This window comes from Pelophylax lessonae (genome assembly GCF_965119305.1).
Source record: "Pelophylax lessonae genome assembly, chromosome: 10".
Classification (NCBI taxonomy): Eukaryota; Metazoa; Chordata; class Amphibia; order Anura; family Ranidae; genus Pelophylax; species Pelophylax lessonae.
Window position 1 is genome coordinate 117,106,656 of NC_138777.1, and position 16,793 is coordinate 117,123,448.

The 16,793-nt window shown below is 42.0% G+C and overlaps 1 protein-coding gene across 3 annotated transcripts in view; it reads right to left on the reverse strand.

Moving 5' to 3' along the window:
* The window catches only part of RPGRIP1L (RPGRIP1 like), a 478,852-nt gene that overhangs the window by 41,037 nt on the left and 421,022 nt on the right, over positions 1 to 16,793 (reverse strand). The gene's annotated exons all lie outside the window — the stretch shown is intronic.

The following is a 16,793-nucleotide window of genomic DNA, read 5'->3' on the forward strand; positions in this document are numbered from 1 at the left end:
TACTAGGGCAACCACATTTTTCTGTCGTTATGCATACAGGTACAAGCCTTCAGCTGGCAATATTACCTCGATTAGCATAGTTTGATGAAATATTTAAGAGGTTTTCTTTTTTTATTATTTTATTACTCTAAAACCTAATAAATCAAATGACTGCCAAATGCCATTAAGGTGACACTCTGACTGCAATGCGCTTTTCATATTCAAATTTAAAAACAGGCTGATGAAAGTATGCGTGGATTTCTCATTTTAGCCGCCTGCAGCTCATATTCACAAGTTATTATATTATATATTAAATATATGTTTTAAGCAAATTAGGGTGTATTATTTACTTTGATAAGCTTGCATTTCAATCACCTTTTTTTATTTATACTATCTATATATATATATATATATATATATATAAAATTATAAACATATATCTCCCATGTTTGACAAAAAGCTATTGTATAAATTATCTAGATAGTACTAAATTATGTCGAACACATTTTTTTCTAATTACAAAATAATTCTGACCAAGCTGTAAATAGCTATTTTTAATTGAATTATATGCATTTGGTATTTTCTTCTGAGGGAAAGTTGAGTAGTGAGCAGTCTCTGCTGTAACCTACCATAAACAAATATTCTAATCATTGTAATTTTTTCATAATAAAGCGTATGCATTACAGGTTATCACGTGTAAGGCTAGCCTACAGAAGTTTATGTGCCCCTTAGGGTCCTTTGCTAGGGAGGGTACTAACAATTCTGAATTTCTTTCTTTTCTAAATCATCTTGCACACTACTGAATGATAGAAATCAGCAGAGCTTTCCCTCATTTCAGAGCTTCCCCTCAAATCTAGCGTAACTGCATTTGCATTGTACTTGGGGTGCACTTGCAGTGCACAGTATATTTGACTTTAGTAAATCAACCCCAAAGTGTTCTAAAAATCCTTTTTACCATTCCAATCCCATGATATCCCCTAAGATCCTTTTTTATCAAACCATATTGCACTTCAACAGAACAGGTGAAGAGCAAGTTAAGTTTTTTTCCACACACCTGAACTAACTAGATTTCCCGACTCTAAGCCGCCATTCACATCAGCGCAATTTGACTTGTGATTTGACAGGTCAAAATTGTATGTCAAATGAAAACCTATTGCTGGCTATGGCACTATCCCAATCAGTGCGACGCCGACTTTGCGGCGCCGCATCGATTTCCAAAAGCAGTTCCTGCACTACTTTTGGCAACTTCGGGGGCAACTTCAACAGACATCTGTGCATGAACCTACACAGATGTCTTTCAAGTCACCCCTGAAGTCAGACTGAAATTCAGTTTTGAAACCGTGTGAGTTCAGATTAAGTTGCACAATTTCAAACCCACTTTCAATGTGAACAAGGACTACATATTCTGTTTTCGAGTTGTTATCCTAGGGGTTCATATATTTTTTCCCATCAGTGAACATGGCTGTTTAAAACAAAAGTGATAAACATATATCTATGTAAAATATTGTATTTGGGATGTGTTAAATGTGATCACATTTTAGAAAGCATTCAAAATGAAATACCAGATCATAAGGATATGCAAACCTTTTCTCACAGCTTTAGTTACAAAAAAAGAAGAAACAACAGGGAGAGAAGCAAGATTTCAAAAAGGTGAGATTATGCAAGGTATATATAGAAAATGAGATCATAATTCATGGGAAAAATGTCAAGTAATTAAGCATAAATTTAAAAAAAATGTCTATGATGAGGTATCACTTTCAAAGACTTGAGAAAAAATCTTTAGAACTCTAAACTACAGGCTTATTATTGTACAAAAAACAAAGAGGGGGCAGAATGTCTGTTGTAATCAATCCTTCCAAACTGTGTTCTAACCATAAATGGGAATATGAGGAAGAAAAAAAATTGCATTTTTGTAACTGTGAAATTTATTTCTCGGAGTCCACTGAGGGACACAGAAATCTAGATCCAGTTGAGGTCTACTGCCACCCACAGCAGATTTGGACACTAGCAAAACAGAAAAAATTGTAAGCCAGCTCCTGTAGAACCCTTCCTCTAGAAATCCTCAGTTTTGAGAAAAAGCAGTTCCAAAAAAATAAGCAAAATATACAGATGGATGTGACCTGTAGCTCTCAATGGACTCCAAAACAGATTTTATGGTAAATACAAACATCTCATTTTTTTTCTTCTCCATTGAGTAACACAGAAATGTAGATACAGTTGGGATGTCTAAAAGCAGTCCACCTGAGGGGTGGGCAACAGCCAGTGAGGGGCTCACAAGAAGGGACTGTGGGCTGTATGCAGAAAATTACCACCAAAAGGACCATTGCTTGAATATGAACTAGTTGAGGAGACTCGCTCTACAAGACAGGGGGAGAAGCCAATCACCAAAGCGAGAACACAGAGGACAAGGATAGAGGAGATCACTGCCAGAGAAGAACTGATTCCACCCCAAGGAAAGAGAGCCTGAACCATCAAGAGACTGTGAAACCAAAAATCCACTTAAACAGGTGAAAAAACATAATGACCTGATCAAGGAAGAAGAAACTCACAACAAGTTGTGGACAATAGAAAATTAGAATAGGACAATCACCAAAGCCTTACAATCCCAGTCCTTAGGATGGAATGGATTGTAAATTTAGGAGGTTGCCTAGTCAGACAACCAATCTCTCTATGTTAGGAATCATCCCAGCACAACAGCCCATAATGGGTTGTGACAGCTGATAAGGATGAAATAACCTCTGAGACAGTTTGGTTGAGAGCAAAAACAGCTGTGACAGTTATTTTACATGACATGCCTCGACTATAACTTTTGGGAGACTAAATCGATGGGTTCAGTTGTGCTTTACAAAGTAAGCATGACTGAAAAGCGTAGGATGCACAGGAAGCTGAAGTAGATATAGGATAGGGGTAAAATCCCTCCAACTCTTCTGCTGAAGAGTTGGAGGGATTTTACCCCTCTCCTATATCTACTTCAGTGAGTGGGGGGGGGGGGGGGGTTCTGTACTTTTCAGGGTCTTTAAAGGGATCAAGGCAGGAAGAACACTGATTTACCTGTGGCATTGAAAATCATAGGGCCAAAAAAGAGAACACTGCTGAAGTTTCAGAAGGTCCAAAATACATTGAATCAGAATTCCAACCACGCAGCCAGGGTGCTTTGCACATCTGTATGGACATCAGACCCATACAGGACACAAGTTTAGATTATAATAACAAGCTGTCACAACTGAAGCACGTGGTTCCAGACATTTGCTCCATCTGCTTCCTAAAACAGAGGCCTACCCTGGCAGTGAAGATATCAATTTGCAGGTGTAGGGTCCTAAAAGCCCCAAGGCCTGGAACAGCAGGCTAACCCTCCACATGCATGTTAAAGCACGCACTGCTTCAATAAGTTTTAAAAAAGTCCCCTGTACATCCGAGGTATCAGAAAGGTTTGCCAGATTTAAGTGACTCTCAACACGGGAGAGAGGTCAAGGCCAGTCAATTCAAATTGAGATTTAAGGAGAGACTCTAGCAGCCTGTTGGTGGAATCTGAAAAGGTGAGCACACCATCAACCAAACCAATGGTATTCCTGTTAAAGCAGAACTAAACTGAACATGTAAAAGACATGCAATGTCTTTTCTGCAATACTATGTATTTACCTACTTGCTCACAGTCTTCTACCGAATTTACACTGAATGCACAGCTCAGCGTGCATTCCCATCATAAATAAAACACAAAGACCTCCTGCGCATGAGTGTAATGGCCAATGCCAGCACCTGCTGCACATCTGATCCGCAGATGGAGAAACAAACGCATAATACCCTGCTGCCCACTCCAGTCTGGGGATGTCCCAGTGCATTATCTCTAAAACCGTTTAAAAAATTGTAAAAAAAAAAAAATGGTAAGAAAATTGGCAAAGGCTCTGAGGAAGAGGGCATGGCCCTTGAAACGCATCAGCCTTTTGGATCCTAGGTGATGTTCCCCCAAGCCCAGGAGCAAGGAGGAGTGGACGAATCGATTGTACACCTTGATGTTCTGTGTTAATTATGTTGTCTGTGAGCAGATACATTTGATTAAATGGATAATGCGCTAGGCCATGCACTCTTTCTTGTTTGTGTTTTTTTCAGTTGCATTCTTAGCATACTCCAGCTCTGCTGGAATGACTGACTCCCATGTGCAGGCATGGGATAACATCATTCCTCGCTGGCCAATCAAGAAGGGGAAAACTAGGCAACTCAAAGTAGCTCAGGAAGAAGATGACAGCATCTGATGAGGAATGTAACCATTGCATCACTGAAAGGTGGAGATGAGTATTTTTGGGGTTTAGTTCCAGTTTAGGATGGATTACTATTTATCCCCAGGAGCAGCAAACCATGGTTTAACAAATACCCTCTGAAAGGAAACATTTAGGAACACTCTCAGGTAAGACCTAGAACCAGGGTACTTCCAATCCACAAAGAGGAATCTCTCAAATAGCGAGTGAAGTGGAAAAATTGTGGCAGTTATAGGAGCCCTAAAAGACTTGTAGAATGCACTGCATTAGAAATGTCTGAAACAACCCTTGTAAATATGAGGTGATGGCAGGAGACTACTCTGCCTAAACAACAGCTTCTTCAGGGATAGATTGCTAGAACTTTGAACTTGAGTCAGCGATGGTGACAGGGAGCAAAATTTTGGTCTGATCTAAGGCTTCAGGAGGGTCAGTTAGATTATTTAGGGGGATGTACTGGTGGAATCTTGAAAGACATCCAGCAGAGTAATCTGTGTGATAGCTCCTGGTTTTCAAGCACACATGGTCATAATAAGGAGGTGAGAATTTAGAGACAGGGTCTCTGGGGATGCGCCAAGCATCTGGGTTTGGAAAGTGCTCCACAGATAACACAGTGCACTCCAGTGCACTCATTTCTGGAAAACACCACAATGCAGTATCCAGTGTTTGAAGGTCATATTCCAGGCTAGCCCCACATGTCCAGTCCAGCGAGGTCTAGGTGAGGAAAGGCTGATTCCAATAGCTGCTATGCAGACAGGATCTCAAGCAGTGACGTAGTGAGGAATCTTAACTGAGGTCACAAGTGATGTATTTTGTTTCTGATTTTTCCTCTATAAAAATCATACGAAAATGGTACACATTAAACGAAAATCATTAGTTCTGTTCCTATACGAGAAATATTTTGGAGTTTGTCCCTTCGGGAATTTTCGTACGAATCAGGTGTCGAAAGTTGTGTACACACTATACGAAAATCATACGAATCATAGGAAAGTTTTTTGGATGAAAATTCTCACCCAATTTTCTTATAGTGTGTACAAGCCTTTGGGACTGCTTTAGAGAAAGGGGTTTCCCTACTTCGGTTTCATTTATTTTGTAGTACTAAGTTACAGTATCTCAACTTTTTTTGCTGCTTCTTGAATGATTCCCCACTATTCAGCAGATTACCAGCTATCAGGGGGTCAGGAATCAAAGCCCTGCTCCTCCAATAAAACAGTAAGTCAATTCTGGTGCATAGATTAGGTCCATGGAGCCTACAAGCAATACTGGTGCACTGCCCTACATTTGAAATCCTTGGGAGTGTCTTCTGTAAAATATTTTCACTTTAAGAAATACAAATCATTACGTCAGCTAGAAGCAATTGGCTACATGGCATAGGACGTTATGTGAATGATTTGTCTATATACAGAGAAACCTAACTAATTTACAAAGAGAACCAGTCACAGCTGGGCTTATCCAAGAATCTAAATATGCAGTTTGGAAGCAACTTGAGAAAAGCTGGCACATAGCAAAACAAAATTGAATGAGGGATCAAATTTAAATCATTCACAATTAGGTTTGCACTGTTATAGAATAAATATTCAAAATTTTGCATGAACCCAATTCTGACTAGTTACCTATAAGGGATGTCTAGAAGACACGTGTTAATTAAGTACACTTTCTTTTAAAACTATTTTGCCAGCAGAGATGCCCGCTAGTCCTCTATTTAGCAAAACAGCTCCAATGCAGTAACAAAGAACTTTTAGGCAAGATTCTATGGACCCATTCAAGGTTAAATCAATGTTATCAATACTTTATAAGAAGTATAAATATTTATTGTTTTCATTTTGTAATGTTGGGCAACAATTCAAAAAATATTGTTCTAGTTATTAAAAGTTGAAGGAGGGGGAGCCTAAGGCTGATTTACAAGTTTGAATATATTTAATAGGACCCTAGTCAGTAACATTTCACAAATTAGAAAGTTGAAAGAGATAAATGAGAAACCTCATGGGTCATTAGAGGATCAAAATTTATATACACTTGCAGAAATGGGAAGCTGCTCCAACTAGGAATGTTCTCATCCAGTGTTCAGACAGATTGGAGTAACTGGAAATGCTCTCTTGGGGGAAAGTTCTTGGTAAACTAAAGAAGTTGTAGAAAAAGATGTATGTGATGCTATATACAGGAAGAGTTAGAAAAAGATCAAATGAAATCCCTCCTACCTATCCCAAAAGGCTTTAGAGAATAAAGGAATTCAATTACATTATTTTTTCCACAGTAAGGTTCACCATAACCATAAGGTTTAACAAAGGGGGAGCAATATTAGGTTATTAAAAATGAGCCCAATTACTTTTTTTCAGAGTCCTGTTTGCAAAAGCCAGTTGGGAGAGTAATTTCACAACTAAATATATAAGCAGAGAAGGTTTCTACCCCCCCCCCCAATCCTATATGCAACATTTTCCACTAATCTAAGTTTAAAAGTTTTGAAAAATGACTCTATAATTCTCATACAATCTTGCATAATACATTTACAGTGAGAGCAGGCATGATAAAATAATTAGGTGAATTGTTATTTAAGTAGGTGTAGACCCTAACTGAATGACATTTAGCTTGCTATAGACTGTAGTATATTACACAATTTCTTTTAATGAAATACTTGATCTCACTTTTTTCATCCTGTTTGTATCATAGTACCGCTAATCCTCTGCAACCTCATTGTGGCCACTTCCGGTCTACATGTATACATTCCAATAAAGGCTGCATGACATTTCTCTGATTCCCAATTATGACAGTAGTAGGCTATTTTTGCACAATGTGTGTATAAATGGCAACATGCCCACTGACACCCACCACTCCATAGAAGAGACTGGAGGGTCCGATTTGGTCCACCTGACAAATGGACCCGATCGGTCCATCCATGTAAAAGTGCCCTTAAGGCAGTCTTTGACTTCATACTGTATATGCTGAAAGGTCCACCTAGTAAGGTAAGAGCACAACCATTACTTGTGGTGGTGAAGTGAACACATTGGGGTATAGCAAATATTTAACTTGAACTGGATTTAATAAAAAAGGTGCTCATCACTTGAATGCTGTATTGGACTTAAAACAATTTTCCTTTACCCTAACTTGCATGAAATTATTATTTTTCACTCTATTAATTATTTATTTATTTTTTTTTTATTTATATGTGAATAATACTAGATTGTATGTTTTGCATACAGCACTTTAGCATTTTTATAATAATACTATATCTGTAAACATTTCTTCAATTATTTTATTTTGTTAAAAGGAAATATGTGTACAGAGATCACATTAGGAAGGGAAATGTGTATCTATTTGTGAAACTGCGGTTTGATATTTTTTAGAGCGAGTTAGGGATAATATAAAGAGTGCTACACCTATTTTTTACATTGATATTGTAAGGCTTATTTTATAAAATTAAAGTGTATGTTGTGGCTTTTGTTCTCCTTTAACATAAAAAAGTTAATTTAAACCCCCAAACTTTCATTTTTTTTTTTTTCAGACTAAGAACATTTTCAGCAAGTACAAAAATTACTCTTTGATCTTGTAAGAAATGCAGCTTGTCACTTTTTGTGAGCTGATCTTCTTTTTTGCAAACTACATACTGTAATCCTGACAACTACTATGTGATAAAGGTAAACAAAGACAGACATGTTTTAATTTCAGCCCAGATGACAACCATGGCTCCCTCCATCCCAGATAGCAAGCAATTGTGCTGCAGGTTTGAAAATGACTTGCTAAGTGTGACTTGCTATGAGTTTGCAAACATTGTGCAAATATGCTGCAAGTTCAGTTATGTTGTGCAAAAGTCATCCCTCCACATGAGTCGCTGTGGCTGAATTTTCATGCTGTAGACTTGCGGAGCTCTTGCTGAAGACTCACCACTGCAACTTTGCTCTTGCTAGACTTGACAAACAAATTTGCTAAAAATTGGAAAATAGAACTTGTGTTTCAAGTGATCTGCAAGTGTACAACTTGTCAGTGAAAATGTGCAGCAAGTTAACAGACTTACAATTCAACACTGCCACAAATCTGTGGCAAGTTATCCTTGCTATCTGGGATAGATACAGTGGAAATGTGAGTGTAATCACCCAGGGATAGGGAAGAAGGCCATTACCATTAATGTACCTTTGCTGCAGAAAAGAAATATCTTTCTCTATATTTAAGGGGAGGCACTACCTGGGCCTCCAGTGTCTCCTATAGAAAACTCCTACATTACTTCCTGCTATTTGTCCTTTAGAATGTGAAAACCTGTTAATAGTCTAAGGAACTAATTCAGCAGGTGACCTCATTAGCATATACCCTGCCCCTGCCTTCTCACTCCAGGAGATTGCTCCCGCCCACCACTGTGGTTACATGCAGACATTGTCAGTGAACACCGTTCTTACTAAATACTTAGACAGTATCTTTTGTATGTTACCTTCAGCTTGCATAGACCATTCATTTGGCAGATTGATCACAGAAAAGCCTATGTGGAGCAGAGCTGTAATACTGAAAACAGGAGAAGTGTGTCCTTGGAAGTCTATAAGGCTTACCATACACTACACAATCTGATTTTTCAATCTCCTTTAGATCTACCATCAACTATGTAGTGCAAATGCCTTCCTGATTGGATACAGAGTGATTGGTAGATAGGTGTGTCCTCCTAATAACTGGATTTTTGACTTACCGTAAAATCCTTTTCTTTTAGGTTCATTGACGGATGCAGTCCTCTGATGCATATCAGTAGGGTAATACCGCTCCCTACAGGAGTAGGACACTAGGCAGAAATAATTTCTGGCTATGCCTTAGGGCAGTCCCTGGGGGTATACCCTCTCTCTTCCTGTATAGAATGTCAGTTTTGTATCAAAGCAATGTCAGAGAAAATATAAATATAAATAGTGTCATATGTATCCAAGCGCGGCACCTCCCCTTCCTATTTTAGAGAAAAGTACACCAACCCACTCAAAAAATTAGAGGGGCGGGTACTGCGTCAGTCAATGAACCTAAGAGAAAAGGATTTTATGGTAAGTCAAAAATCCAGTTTTCTCTATCGTTCATTGACGGACGCAGTCCTCTGATGCATATCAGTAGGGACGTCCCAAAGCAGTACCCAAATGAGGGGTGGGAACAGCAGAACAAAGAAAAAAAGTCCCCAGGGCCAACATGGCCAACACAGGACTCATCAGAACAACAAGATGAGGTCTACCTGAAAACAAACAGAAAAACACCCTCAAGGTAGCCAAGGGGCCCGATAAACCGCAACCTGTAAAACCATGCGGCCAAAGGAGGCATCCGCAGATGCCATCACATCCACCTTATAAAATTTGGTAAAGGTGTGAACGGACGACCAGGTCGCCGCCTTGCACACCTGAAGCACAGACGCCTGATGGCGAAAAGCCCAGGAAGTACTAAGCGCCCGAGTAGAGTGCATCTTGAGAGGGAAAGGTGGAACCTGACCCTTAATGGAATAAACCTGCACCACTGTCTGGGTAGCCCCAAACAGACGGTCCTCCTGAAAGGGGAGTTCCGTCAAGGCCTTCTTAGAAGCCTGATCCACAGACCAACACTTCAGCCAGAGCATACGCCTCATGACCACCGCTGAAAACGACAGGCGATCCCAAAAGGGAATCAATGTCCAGCGCAGCATCACAAGCAAACTGCAGTGCCTGCACCATCTGGTCCAACAGTTCCCCAAATTCAGGAGGGACAGACTTGCCCTCCATGTTACAGCGTAGCAGCTTCGCCCATTTAGTCACCATTTGGGTGACAAGGGCCGCAGCGCATTCCCCGCCATAGCGTACATGTTGCAGGCCACAGCCTCTGCCCTTCTATCCTCTGGGTCCTTAAAGGAAGGGGAATTTTCAACCGGAATAACGGTAGCCTTGTTAAGTCTGGAGACCGGGGGATCCACCTTGGGTGGCACTGACCACTTCTTCACCAGAGACTCCTCAAAGGGGTAGTGTCTAGTAAACCACCTAGACACCCCGGGAGAACGTTTCAGACGCTCCCTTTCTTTGGCGAGTAGGCCAGCAAAATAAGTGGGGAAGGGAAAAGACTTTTCCACTCTTGGAGGCTCACGGATGCTGAAGGCAACCCGTGCCCCAGGAGCGACGACAGCCGCATCCTCCAATTTTAGGGTTTCACGCACCGAAAAAACAGTGTGTCCACCAGCACCTTATCCTGCGCAGCAGCAGAGGCAGAAAGCTCATCCTCACTATCAGAGGAGGCATGGCGCTTGGTACCAGACCCCGCCGGGGTACCCACGTCGACGGGGGCTGGGTCAGACTCAAAGTCCGAAACATCAGAGAAGGCAGGGGTAGGCGGGGGTTGTTTCTGCGCACCCCACCCTCTAAAGGCCACCTCCACCCAGGACACAAAAGCTACCAGGACCGCTGAAATCACATCAGTGGATAGTTGAGATCTGGAGGGCCCTGCAGCCTTCGTGAGGGGTGCGGGTGGGGACACATGGCCTGAGGAGTGCATGCTGCACTAATAGGACCCACCAGCAAACTTTGAGAAAAATGACAGAAAGAAAAAAGTTGTTGTTTTTTATATGAAAAAGGAACGTCCCCACAGCGCTACAGCACCCCCGGAGGTCAGGAACCCGCTAAGGACCCCCATCGACTCATTGTCCTTGGAATGCAGCAATCTGAACAGGGAGGTCTGCACGCGTCAGCAGTGGCTCAGAAAAAGAAAGTGAGCCAGGAACTTCCCGGGCTAAAGTGAGGGGCCCCTCCCACCGAAAAACACATCCAGGCACACACATGGGCCTTCCCAGCAAAAAATCCAAAGCAAAATGGCCGAAAACCAACCCCCCCAAGATGGCCACCGCCATAACTGCAGACAAGGCTACAACAAAATGGCAGCCCCGCTTGGCCAGCAAGGCAATAGAACCCCCCTACTACATCATCTGGCCCTGGGGGGCCCGTCCAAGGCCCCCCGCCCCCCATGCAGCCTGCACACAAGGCCCCAGCCTCAGGTAGGCCCAAAACAGTCCCCCACCCTGGAGGGGGTAGAGGGGAGAGGAAGGGGGGGTCACAACAGTGATTTCGAGACTTAGTGGGGTGGTGGATTTGGTGCTTTTCCCCCTGGCGACTATGTTCCCACTGGGATGTTGGGGGGAGGGCTGTCTCTCCTCCGTTCCTTCTCTTGCCTTGCAGTGTGGTCCATCTTCAGTACCCCCCGGTTTTGTTCTGCTGTGTCGGTCATTGATGGTATCATGTACCCTTAGTTTTCTGATGTAATTGTTATTGTTATTATTATTACGACTAAGTCTGGAGTACTCCCCCCCCCTATACTCCCTCCTCGTGTCCCCTCCCTTCCTGGTATGCCTGTTTTTTTTTCATGCTGGATGTTTATTCTCCACTGTAGTTTTTTTTTTCTTTTCCCTATATTTTGTCTGTATTATCTTGCAAAACTTCAATAAAAAATATTATTAAAAAAAGAAAAAATATTTACAAAAATGTGAGGGGTGTACTCACTTTTTCGAGATAGTGTGTGTGTATATAAATATACTGTATGTAAATATACTGTAATACTGTATGTTATACATAAAAGTAACATAGCAAACACTGACTTTTTACTTGGAGTTAATTGCTCTTTGACTGGAAATGGTGTGATCTCAGATTATCAAGCTTTTGGCACTGAGGTTGAATACAGAGATTATGGATTCGAGTTTATTGAGAACTTGGTAGTTGCAAATGTTAGAAACATAAGTACTCACAGGGGTCCGAAATATTCTAAATCATCAGAATACTTTGCAATCATATGAAGCCGACTGGCTGCAAGGCAAAAACATCATATAATCCACATTGCATTATAGAGGTAAATGTCATCAGTAAAAAGTTACCTTAGTTTATGCTTACTTAAATTACATTTAAATGCTTGAAACAAATTTCCCCAGTATATGGATTTGATCAATGCTACAATGAAATTCTAATTCCTCACTACATGAGAAACAAATGAAATAGACTTACTGAGCTGCAGTGAAGAGTACAATGCATTCCCCTAAACTCCCATGCGTCAGATAAATGTCATTATTCAGAGAGTTACATATATCTAGTATAATTAGAGTGAAAAACGCTGCTTTATCTTGATGAATTTTTCCTCTCCAGTATTTTAAAAGACTCATAAATATTTAAAACAGTTCAAGTATTTCAAAATTTAATGATGCTGAGATGGCTTGTTATGGCAAGGCAGAACTACAGGGGTATTTTATAACAAAATGGTTTTAAATCAACCTGACAAACTAAACTGGGACCCTGATGTCCCTTTCCAAATTAATTTGTCAAGTGTTTAAAGAAGCGAAGATCTGAGTGGAATTTTCTACTTTAGGATTGTCCTCTCATGATAGATTAACAATGATCATGGGTGATACAATTAGGAAAATCTGTCTTATAATAAAGACAGAAACATTTTGACAATGACATGCATTTCCCCAAAATCAGAATTATCACCACCACAGTTTCATGAAGAGCAAATCAAAAAGCTATTACAAGGACATTAACGTAAGGTACTGAACTCAATCCAAACCAGCCATACCATGCTGGGAGATTGTAAAACATTATTTAAATAACAGTATGGCACAAAGAAGTTGCACCTATTGTATAGCACTTAGCATTGTAGACTACCCTCAGTCCCTGCCCCCAAAGAGAATCAGCTCCTTTAAAGGCCCACAAATACTTCTGGGGATAATTCCCTAGCAAAGTGCAACTTCCCTTGTAAAGTCAGCAATCTTTTTGACTCTGGTAAATCCAACCCAGTGAGTCAAAACAGATGCAAAACAACTATGGCAAACCTTAATGTCCAGACCTGAATCACTTGCTGGGTACCACTGTGCTTTTCAGAGTGAAAGGTTGTAGTTTGGGTGTCCACCAGCTGGTCTTGACCAGCAGCAGCAGCCAGTAGTTTCTAGTAATGAGTCCCCACCTGATTCTGGCTGCTGGGCTGGTATATAGGTCCTCCTTTGTTATTACACGTTGTGTCAGTGTTTTCATTTGCTTGCTGTGCTAGTCTGATGCTGTGCCATTTATCCTGCTCCAGCCCCTGTTCCTGATCTTGCTTTAGCCCTGCATCCTGTACCCCCTGTGTCCTGCTGCTTTACATCTGCTCCCCGTGTTCCTGTACCCACTCCTGATTCCCCCCTTCCATGCATTACTGGTATTTCCCTGTTACTCATGTCCTTCATCTTATATTTAAATTGCACATTGTAGTTTGTTTGTAACAGGCTACCTGTTAGTTAGGCATTTTGGTAATCTGGTTGTAGTTCACTTGTATCATCTTGTTTGCTGTTTGGTGTATGATGTCTTGTTTTTTTAGGTTAATACATTTACTTCACTATAAATAAATATGGTCTTGGTTTTAAGGTGTAGCCATGCAGACCTAGTCATCTCTGTTGCCGAATCCTCACACTGAAGGTGGTTGTAAATCTCAGACATGAAAAACACATCCTTCTATAGTGTTTACTTGTCTCTGTCCAAAGCTCTGAGTGTCATTTCTCTCTGTTGCCTGGTTCCTCTGTTATCAGTATGACTTTGGGTTGACGTGAATTCCGGCAGCTTTTCCCAACACCAAGAGTTAAAATGGTGATGGGGGAAGCTGTCGCACAGACTGTGACTGTTATCCACAGCGGTGCTTGTTCTCCATACTGTGTCAAGAGGTGTGTGTCCCTTCCCTCCTATCAGGGCGCAGAGCTGTAGGCTGTGTGAAGACTTCAGATCCTCGCCCCTGCTCCGTGAACTAAAGAGAAATCCTTTCTTCTGTGTGTTTTCAGAATGATCTACAGAAGATATGGCTGCAGATATACAGTTTACACTTATGTAGGAGAATATGTTTCTTCTCTGCATTTCCCCCAATGCTATTCACTTCCTGGGTACATGTGAGGGTTTACAACAACTTTAACTGGTTGCCGACCACACGCCGCCTTTTTACTGTGGCAGTGTGGCTCTCCCAGGCAAACGGCGTAGGTCTAAGTTGGTCACGCGCCTGCAGCTAGGGGGCGAGCGCGCGCCGCCAGCGGCGTGCTCCCGCCCCCGCTCGTCAGCGGGGAAGCCAATGCACAGGGCAGGCAGCTCTGATTGCCGCCTGACACCCGCGATCGCTCCCTGCTGAGAGAGAAGACCGGTCAGCTGTTGTAAACACAGCTGACTACTCTTATCCCTTCTATATAGGATCACAGGTCTCTAGGGTCATTCCACAAGCCCCGCCCCACCACAGTTAGAAACACACACCTAGGTACACATTTAACCCCATTGATCACCCACACTGTTAACCCCTTCCCTGCCAGTGTCTTTATTACAGTAACAGTGCATATTTTTTAGCACTGATTACTGTAGTAATGTCACTGGGCCCCCAAAAGTGTCAAAAATGTCAGTCAGGGGCACGATCTGTCCGCCGCAATGCCGCAGTCCCGTAAAAAAATCGCAGATCGCCGCCATTACTAGTAAACAAAAAAAAAAAAAACACAATAAAAATGGCATAAATCTTTCCTGTAGTTCAGGCATGTCCAACCTGCGGCCCAGGGGCTGCATGCGGCCCAGATCCGCAGGCAATGTGGCCCACTGTCCCCTGACAACATTTTTTTTTTTTTGCTGGGGTGGAAGGAAGTCGAATCGGGGGCACGGCCACAGCGGTTTCCATCTAACTGTAGACAGAGGCCGCCTTGGTGGGGAGGGGAGGAGGGGGGGTGAGCGCCGCTGGATTACAAACATAGGGGGGATTCTCCTGCTTACCTGGCGGCCACTGTCATACAAAGTCCTGCCTCCTTGACTGGCTCCTGTGATAGACAGCACATTGGTGACGTCTTCATAGGAGCCGGTCCAGGAGGCAGGACTTCGTATGACAGCGGTCGCCGGGTAAGCGGGACTTCCCCGCTCTGTGTAATCCAGCGGCTCTCCTCTCTCTTCAATGCAGACTGCATTGGATGGGCTTGCACTGGTGAGGCTACATTGGATGGGCACCGTTCAGGCTGCTTTGGATTGGCATGCACTGGTGAGGCTGCATTGGATGGGCACGCACTGGTCAAGCTGCATTGGATGGGCACTGTTTAGGCTGCATTGGATGGGCACGCACTGGGCTGCAAGTGCCGTGCAATCTCCCGGCTGCTGCGGGAGACTTAGGATGTCTGCAGTCAGTGACAGAGCCGCTGCTTCCTGTATAGTTCCGGCTCTGTCACAGGCGGAGTGATATGAAATGCACTCCGCTTCCGCCTGTGACAGGAGCCATACAGGAAGCAGCGGCTCTGCTCTCTACTGCAGCCGCTACTTCCTCCAGCAGTACCCGCATGAACAGCAGTACCAGCCAGCAGTCTACAAATTTTTTTATTTTATTGCTTATCTACCTTAACTATAGTATATATTTTATATGCGGGCCGAGAAAATTTCTCTACACTCAATGTGGCCCAGAGAAGCCAAAAGGTTGGACACCCATGCTGTAATTAGTAGACGCGATAGCTTTTGAGCAAACCAATCAAAATACGCTTATTGCAATTTTTTTTTACCAAAAATATGTAGCAGAAAACAAATTGGCCTAAAATGTTAAAATATTTTGATTTTTGAAATTTTTTTGGGGGAATGTTATATAGCAGAATGTGAAAAATATATATATATATTTTTTTTTTCAGAATTGTCGCTGTTTTTTTGTTTATAGCACAAAAAATAAAAATTGCAGAGGTGATCAAATACCACTAAAAGAAAGCTCTATTTGTGGGAAAAAAAGGACATTTTATTTAGGTACACGACCGCGCAATTGTCCGTTAAAGTAACTCCGAATCGCAAAATATGGCCTGGTCAAAGATGACGACTGGACCGCCACACAAGCAACTGGTGGGAAAGCTTCCCCCAAAACCAAATGATACCGAACAAGTGTCACACCATCTTCTTTCTGCATTGTGGTAAGTAAAACCTCATTGAAAGGCAAATAGAGGATATAAAGCTAGATGAAGGGCTGTTAAGACATGATGTTAAAAACATGAGGAAAACAGAATATCAGACCTGGAAGACCAGTTATTTCCTATATGCTTTAAAGTTGAACTCCAGGATATTGGCTAAATACATGAGGCATGAGTATTCTTACTTTAACCTAGGTATGTGTATTCCTTTTAGATCTGCTCAGTAACACAGCATGATGCATTGGGTTTCCTGTTAAAGACAAGTCACTGCTGCTCTCTCCTGGTGCAGGTCTTGTATTAACCTCCGTGTAGTTTTCACAAGCAGCCTGTAGTAGTTGCAGCCTGCTGGGTTATTCCCATAGTTCTGCTCTTGGCTCAGGCAGCACAGAATGATATCACTACTACTTTTTCAAGTTAATACCTTGGCTTGCAAAAGTAATTTGATGCATACAAAGCGGATTTATATCCTTGGTGCCTATTAAGCTTTATATTTAAAGGATAAGTACACCCTAACACTAAAATCCCTGCATCTATAGATCTCCACAATCTAACACTAACCTATCTATCCCTCTAAAAAATAAAACCGCATATCCTGCAGAGGACACGGCCAACAACGGCTGTGATATAAATGGAAAGTGACATTACCCATAGACTTACTATGGGGCTTCCGTTGTCAGCTGTGTCCTCTGCACAGGCCT